Below are 7,922 nucleotides of genomic sequence, written 5' to 3' on the forward strand. Positions count from 1 at the left end.
GGTGTGCGAAAAGCTGCATTTAATGTTGAAAAAAAGTACAAGTCCCAAAACTTGACTTCCCGAAAAATTTCAACTTGTTGCACAGCACCAGGCGTACACACGGAGGAGATTGTTGCGAGACGAACACGCTGTTGGAAGACTACCGAATGCACGCGGGATTGCTCACGGAGCAAGGGCAAGCACGCGAAACAGCTTGCACGGGTGATGGACCACATTGGACGAGTGACGGTTACCGGTTACCAGTGGGTTAGCCATGTTGTAACGGGCTAAGAGGCCTGTTAAGCCAGAGTGTACGGAGTTCAGATGGCTAGGTGCGCACGCAGGCATCGAGGTTTTGATGGTTTGCGCAGAGTTGTAGCACGGCAGAGAGCGCGCCGGAGCAGTTTCAGTCCAATCGGACGATGCGCGGGTGTTTTACAGAACATTGAAAGTTGTATGGAAGAAAACCCCTGGAAGTATGCAATATATTGGAAAACACGAAATACTCTCGGATGGAGGTGTCTGAGAAGTTTGGCGTATATGAACGAAAGTTAGCCACGGTGGTGTTCTAACATCGGTACTTGGGACGCAAAATCGTCGGACGCATGGTTTCGAAGCGATGTACGAAAAACGGGCTAAAATGGTGCACGAACATATGGGCAGGTGCTATATGTGGCAGAAGGAGAACTCTGCGAGGTGTTGTGTGTATGGACGAAAAGTAGGCATTACAGAGTTGAGAAAACGCGCCGAAGACCGGGAATCGATATCTCCAACCGGCTGGTCGGTAGAGCGATTCCCAACACCCCATAGACACCGCAATGGGTGAAAATCGGCTAAGTCCCAATATGTACCTTCAGAGGGGCATATCTCGAAAACTTCTCGTCAGATCGGGGCCAAATTCACAGAGAAGACACATGTCGAGGAGTTGTTTCGGTTGAGCGATAGTGGTTTTTGGGTGAAAATGTACCCTTAAACCTTGTACAGAGAGGACCCCTTCCGTAGAGCAAAATCCTGAAGGTCGGGGTCGCGCAAGGGTCGACATGGGTCGAGGTGGACTATCATGCGAAACCACTTTTTTCGGTCCCTACGGTGCCCCTAGATGATGAAAAGTACAATCCGAGGTTGATTACGAACACTTTTGTGCACCCCCTTCCGTAGAGCAAAATCCTGAAGGTCGGGGTCGCACAAGTGTGCACCCCCTTCCGTAGAGCAAAATCCTGAAGGTCGGGGTCGCGCAAGTGTGCACCCCCTTCCGTAGAGCAAAATCCTGAAGGTCGGGGTCGCGCAAGGGTCGACATGGGTCGAGGTGGACTATCATGCGAAACCACTTTTTTCGGTCCCTACGGTGCCCCTAGATGATGAAAAGTACAATCCGAGGTTGATTACGAACACTTTTGTGCACCCCCTTCCGTAGAGCAAAATCCTGAAGGTCGGGGTTGCGCACAAGTAGACCCCCTTCCGTAGAGCAAAATCCTGAAGGTCGGGGTCGCGCAAGGGTCGACATGGGTCGAGGTGGACTATCATGCGAAACCACTTTTTTCGGTCCCTACGGTGCCCCTAGATGATGAAAAGTACAATCCGAGGTTGATTACGAACACTTTTGTGCACCCCTTTCCGTAGAGCAAAATCCTGAAGGTCGGGGTTGCGCACAAGTGGACCCCCTTCCGTAGAGCAAAATCCTGAAGGTCGGGGTCGCGCAAGGGTCGACATGGGTCGAGGTGGACTATCATGCGAAACCACTTTTTTCGGTCCCTACGGTGCCCCTAGATGATGAAAAGTACAATCCGAGGTTGATTACGAACACTTTTGTGCACCCCCTTCCGTAGAGCAAAATCCTGAAGGTCGGGGTTGCGCACAAGTAGACCCCCTTCCGTAGAGCAAAATCCTGAAGGTCGGGGTCGCGCAAGGGTCGACATGGGTCGAGGTGGACTATCATGCGAAACCACTTTTTTCGGTCCCTACGGTGCCCCTAGATGATGAAAAGTACAATCCGAGGTTGATTACGAACACTTTTGTGCACCCCTTTCCGTAGAGCAAAATCCTGAAGGTCGGGGTTGCGCACAAGTCGACCCCCTTCCGTAGAGCAAAATCCTGAAGGTCGGGGTCGCGCAAGGGTCGACATGGGTCGAGGTGGACTATCATGCGAAACCACTTTTTTCGGTCCCTACGGTGCCCCTAGATGATGAAAAGTACAATCCGAGGTTGATTACGAACACTTTTGTGCACCCCCTTCCGTAGAGCAAAATCCTGAAGGTCGGGGTCGCGCAAGGGTCGACATGGGTCGAGGTGGACTATCATGCGAAACCACTTTTTTCGGTCCCTACGGTGCCCCTAGATGATGAAAAGTACAATCCGAGGTTGATTACGAACACTTTTGTGCACCCCCTTCCGTAGAGCAAAATCCTGAAGGTCGGGGTCGCGCAAGGGTCGACATGGGTCGAGGTGGACTATCATGCGAAACCACTTTTTTCGGTCCCTACGGTGCCCCTAGATGATGAAAAGTACAATCCGAGGTTGATTACGAACACTTTTGTGCACCCCCTTCCGTAGAGCAAAATCCTGAAGGTCGGGGTCGCGCAAGGGTCGACATGGGTCGAGGTGGACTATCATGCGAAACCACTTTTTTCGGTCCCTACGATGCCCGTAGATGATGAAAAGTACAATCCGAGGTTGATTACGAACACTTTTGTGCACCCCCTTCCGTAGAGCAAAATCCTGAAGGTCGGGGTTGCGCACAAGTAGACCCCCTTCCGTAGAGCAAAATCCTGAAGGTCGGGGTCGCGCAAGGGTCGACATGGGTCGAGGTGGACTATCATGCGAAACCACTTTTTTCGGTCCCTACGGTGCCCCTAGATGATGAAAAGTACAATCCGAGGTTGATTACGAACACTTTTGTGCACCCCCAAAAATGGCCAAAATCCTGAAGGTCGGGTTCTCAGGGCAGTCGAGGCCCTCTGACGTGCACGAAAAACCGGTACCCACGCCGAGCTTCAGAATTTGGTCTCCAGAGACTAAGTCCCAACCGAAACTGGCAACCCACAAAAGTGTACCAAGGAGTGGTCGGATCGAGTTACAGTGTTCGAGAGTATTGACGAGGATGGTGATACGCAACTTTTTGCTAAAGGTGTCCAAGACCGTCAGACCCTTACTTACGGAGATATAAGACACGTGCGTGGTTGCTCGTGCCGAGCTTCAGAAATGTTGCTCCAGAGACTAAGTCCCAGAAAACCTTCGGACCCCAAAAACTCCCAGAAGGAGTCGTCGGATCGTTTCGCGATGTTCTAGTGAAATGTTCAGCTCGACGGAATGCAACTTTTACCTAAAGGGGTCCAAGACCGTCAGACGCTTAGGTACGGAGATACGGGCATGGGTCGGTTTTCCCCATACAAAATACCCCATGGAAAACTGCAAAACCCAAAAACAGGTCGAAGGAGTGGTCGGATCGTTTCGTGGTGTTCTAGTGAAATGTTCCATTCGATAGGGCGCAACTTTTTGCTAAAGGTGTCCAAGACCGTCAGACCCTTACTTACGGAGATATAAGACACGTGCGTGGTTGCCCGTGCCGAGCTTCAGAAATGTTGCTCCAGAGACTAAGTCCCAGAAAACCTTCGGACCCCAAAAACTCCCAGAAGGAGTCGTCGGATCGTTTCGCGATGTTCTAGTGAAATGTTCAGCTCGACGGAATGCAACTTTTACCTAAAGGGGTCCAAGACCGTCAGACGCTTAGGTACGGAGATACGGGCATGGGTCGGTTTTCCCCATACAAAATACCCCATGGAAAACTGCAAAACCCCAAAACAGGTCGAAGGAGTGGTCGGATCGTTTCGTGGTGTTCTAGTGAAATGTTCCATTCGATAAGACGCAACTTTTTGCTAAAGGTGTCCAAGACCGTCAGACACTTACTTACGGAGATATAAGACACGTGCGTGGTTGCCCGTGCCGAGCTTCAGAAATGTTGCTCCAGAGACTAAGTCCGAGAAAACCTTCCGACCCCAAAAACTCCCAGAAGGAGTCGTCGGATCGTTTCGCGATGTTCTAGTGAAATGTTCAGCTCGACGGAATGCAACTTTTACCTGGAGGGGTCCAAGACCGTCAGACGCTTAGGTACGGAGATACGGGCATGGGTCGGTTTTCCCCATACAAAATACCCCATGGAAAACTGCAAAACCCCAAAACAGGTCGAAGGAGTGGTCGGATCGTTTCGTGATGTTCAAGTGAAATGTTCCATTCGATAGGGCGCAACTTTTTGCTAAAGGTGTCCAAGACCGTCAGACCCTTACTTACGGAGATATAAGACACGTGCGTGGTTGCTCGTGCCGAGCTTCAGAAATGTTGCTCCAGAGACTAAGTCCCAGAAAACCTTCCGACCCCAAAAACTCCCAGAAGGAGTCGTCGGATCGTTTCGCGATGTTCTAGTGAAATGTTCAGCTCGACGGAATGCAACTTTTACCTAAAGGGGTCCAAGACCGTCAGACGCTTAGGTACGGAGATACGGGCATGGGTCGGTTTTCCCCATACAAAATACCCCATGGAAAACTGCAAAACCCCAAAACAGGTCGAAGGAGTGGTCGGATCGTTTCGTGGTGTTCTACTGACTTTTTAGGCTTACCGAGACACAACTTTCCGCAGAAGGGTGCAAAACTGTCAGACTCATAGTTTCGGAGATACAAGCATGGGTCATGTTTGCTCGTGCCGAGCTTCAGAATTTTCCTTGGCCAAAAAGCCCTAGAATTTGACATTTCACTATTATAGGGGGGTATGGTTGTACTGAGTCGTCATAGAAAGTTTAGCCTCCTCATGTAAACTGACGATTCGATATCAGGGAGGTCGGGAGTTGTCGAAAAGAGACCCTAGGACCTAATACTAGACCCATGTAGTGGCAAGGTGTTTCGGCCCGTGGGTGACGGTTGTATGAAATTTGGGTGACGGCAACTACGACTGGTTCTGGTACCGGGAAGGTGTGTCCTGGTGTCCGGAGGCGTTTTAACGGTAGCTGGGTGGTCGGAACGGTGACCTAGGGTGGTTTTGGGTGAAACCACCTACCACCACCGATGGTCAACCAGAGGCTAGTAGTACATGGAAAACACCCTGGGAAGGTGTACCAGGGCTCGGAGTAGTAGTAACAAGGGATGCCGCTGTCTCTAGGTCGCGGAACCACTGTGCTTGCCTGCAACACAGTCCTAGGGAGAGCGGCCGAAAGGTTCCGCACGGTGCCTTGCACCCACCGGGAAAGGGGTCAAGTAGCCAAGAGGTGTCCAACCAAGGGTTAGTGGTACATGGAAAACACCCTGGGAAGGTGTCCCAGGGCTCGGAGTAGAGTGACTTGCACCCACCGGGAAAGGGGTCAAGTAGCCAAGAGGTGTAAGAACTCGTAGATCTTGAGGAGACGGTGCTTAGCACCGGCACGTTGTTACTTCTTGAGTGTTGTACGGCCATTCAACCTGGGTGGGAAGTACCGCGGTACCGGGTATACCCCGATCTCGCATCAAACGGTGAAACGAACAATACTAGTTGAGCTCGGCGTAATGTAGAGATAAGCGATGAACCAAACACGGAGAGTGCATAGGACCCGGAACGGTTAAAGGTTCCGCCGGTTCATGAGGAGGCGAAGCTAAGATGAGTCGGGAACAAACAAGGGGCCCGCCAGAGTGTCAACTGGCGCGCTTCCGAGAGCTCCGCACGAGGTGCACGTGTGGAGCCGGGTGCCTGCGTCCAAGGAGAGAAGGGCGCAAGCAGCTAGGAGGCGGATCGGATCATGCCATCGAGAGTGCGAGTTGGCACAACGAGGTGACGTTGGTGCCTTCAACCGGGTGTTTACGGGCATAGAATCCAGATCAAGTTGTCCCATCGGTGGCGTAGTTGAATCGGGTGGTCCCCGGGGCTTTGCCCTAGGGACCGGTACACGGATAGAGAGAGAGAGTGAGAGAATTCTGGTTGATCCTACCAGTGATATACGCTTGTCTCAAAGGTTAAGCCATGCATGTCTAAGTACGAACTTCGTTGAAAGTGAAACCGCATAAGGCTCAGTATAACAGCTATAATTCACAAGATCATCCCCCCATCAGTTAGTTGGATAACTGTGGAAAAGCCAGAGCTAATACATGCAACATGCCGGGACCGACCCGCCTCGCGCGGGGAGGAACCGGTGCACTTATTAGTGAAACCAACCGCCCTCCGGGTGGCTTGAGTTGAAGTCTGGATAAGGATGCCGATCGTATGGTCGCTTGCGACCGACGACAGATCTTTCAAATGTCTGCCCTATCAACTATTGATGGTAGTGTAGAGGACTACCATGGTTGCGACGGGTAACGGGGAATCAGGGTTCGATTCCGGAGAGGGAGCCTGAGAAATGGCTACCACATCCAAGGAAGGCAGCAGGCGCGTAAATTACCCAATCCCGGCACGGGGAGGTAGTGACGAGAAATAACAATATGGACCTCTTTAACGATGGTCCATAATTGGAATGAGTTGAGCATAAATCCTTCAGCAAGGATCCAGTGGAGGGCAAGTCTGGTGCCAGCAGCCGCGGTAATTCCAGCTCCACTAGCGTATATTAAAGTTGTTGCGGTTAAAACGTTCGAAGTTGATTCTCCGTCCAGACTCGCGACCGCCGCGGGCACCCGGTTACCCGGGGCCGTCCGTGTGCGCGTCCGCGGCTGCGACTCACAATGGTGTGCCTGGGGCGGTACTCCGTGGCGGGTCAGTCGGGTAGCTAGTGGCATCCGCCGCCTCCCGGCGACCCAGCTCATGGTGCCCAGGGTGCTCGCGTTTACCTTGAACAAATTAGAGTGCTCACAGCAGGCTAGTACAAAGGCGTCCGGCCCTCCGGGTCGGCGTTGGCCGAGAATAATCTTGCATGGAATAATGGAACATGACCTCGGTCTTAGTCTTTCGTTGGTTTGTCTCCGGACCAAGAGGTAATGATTAACAGAAGTAGTTGGGGGCATTGGTATTACGGCGCGAGAGGTGAAATTCGTAGACCGTCGTAGGACCGACTGAAGCGAAAGCGTTTGCCATGGATGCTTTCATTAATCAAGAACGAAAGTTAGAGGATCGAAGGCGATTAGATACCGCCCTAGTTCTAACCGTAAACGATGCCAATTAGCAGTTGGGAGACGCTACCTTTAACTCGGTGCTCTCAGTCGCTTCCGGGAAACCAAAATCGGGTTCCGGGGGAAGTATGGTTGCAAAATTGAAACTTAAAGGAATTGACGGAAGGGCACCACCAGAAGTGGAGCTTGCGGAGTCGCGAGTGAGACCTCAACCAGAGCAGACGTGCCTCCGCGTCACTCTGTGGTAAGAGAAAATTTCTGTGAGTAAAATCGAGAAAAGTGATGAAATTCTGGCGTAAAAGTGTAGTAGAAGTGCTTTTTAAAGCAATTTCGGTGAAAATCTGGTGAAAAACGGGCGGAAAACTGCAAATTTCCACGGTAAAAGTGTGGCGTCATCGTGGCGTCATCCCGCCCATACAATTGTATGGGGAAATTTTGTGGCCGTAAAAAGACACCAAACTCCATGATTTTGGCGGATTTTCTGTGAGATAAACAATAAACAGTGGATACATTATCGTTTTCTGTAAGAAAACAGTGGAAAAACTAGTGGAAAACTGTGAAAAACAGTGAAAAAGGAGTTTCATATGAGTGAAAACTGCAATAAAGTGCTGTAAAATACCTCGTGGTCGGTCTGACAGGTCTAATGTCAGAGTGACAACTGCGGTAAAAGTGCAGTAAAATACCACGTGGGCAGTCTGACAGGTCTAATGTCAGAGTGATAACTGCGATAAAAGTGCAGTAAAATACCGCTTGGGCAATCTGACAGGTCTAATGTCAGAGCGATTACTGCGGTAAAAGTGCAGTAAAATACCGCTTGGGCAGTCTGACAGGTCTAATGTCAGGGCGAGAGCTGCAATAATAATTGCTATAAATATCGTGTGGACAATTTGA

Source organism: Anopheles nili (assembly GCF_943737925.1).
Source record: "Anopheles nili chromosome X unlocalized genomic scaffold, idAnoNiliSN_F5_01 X_unloc_5, whole genome shotgun sequence".
NCBI lineage: Eukaryota > Metazoa > Arthropoda > Insecta > Diptera > Culicidae > Anopheles > Anopheles nili.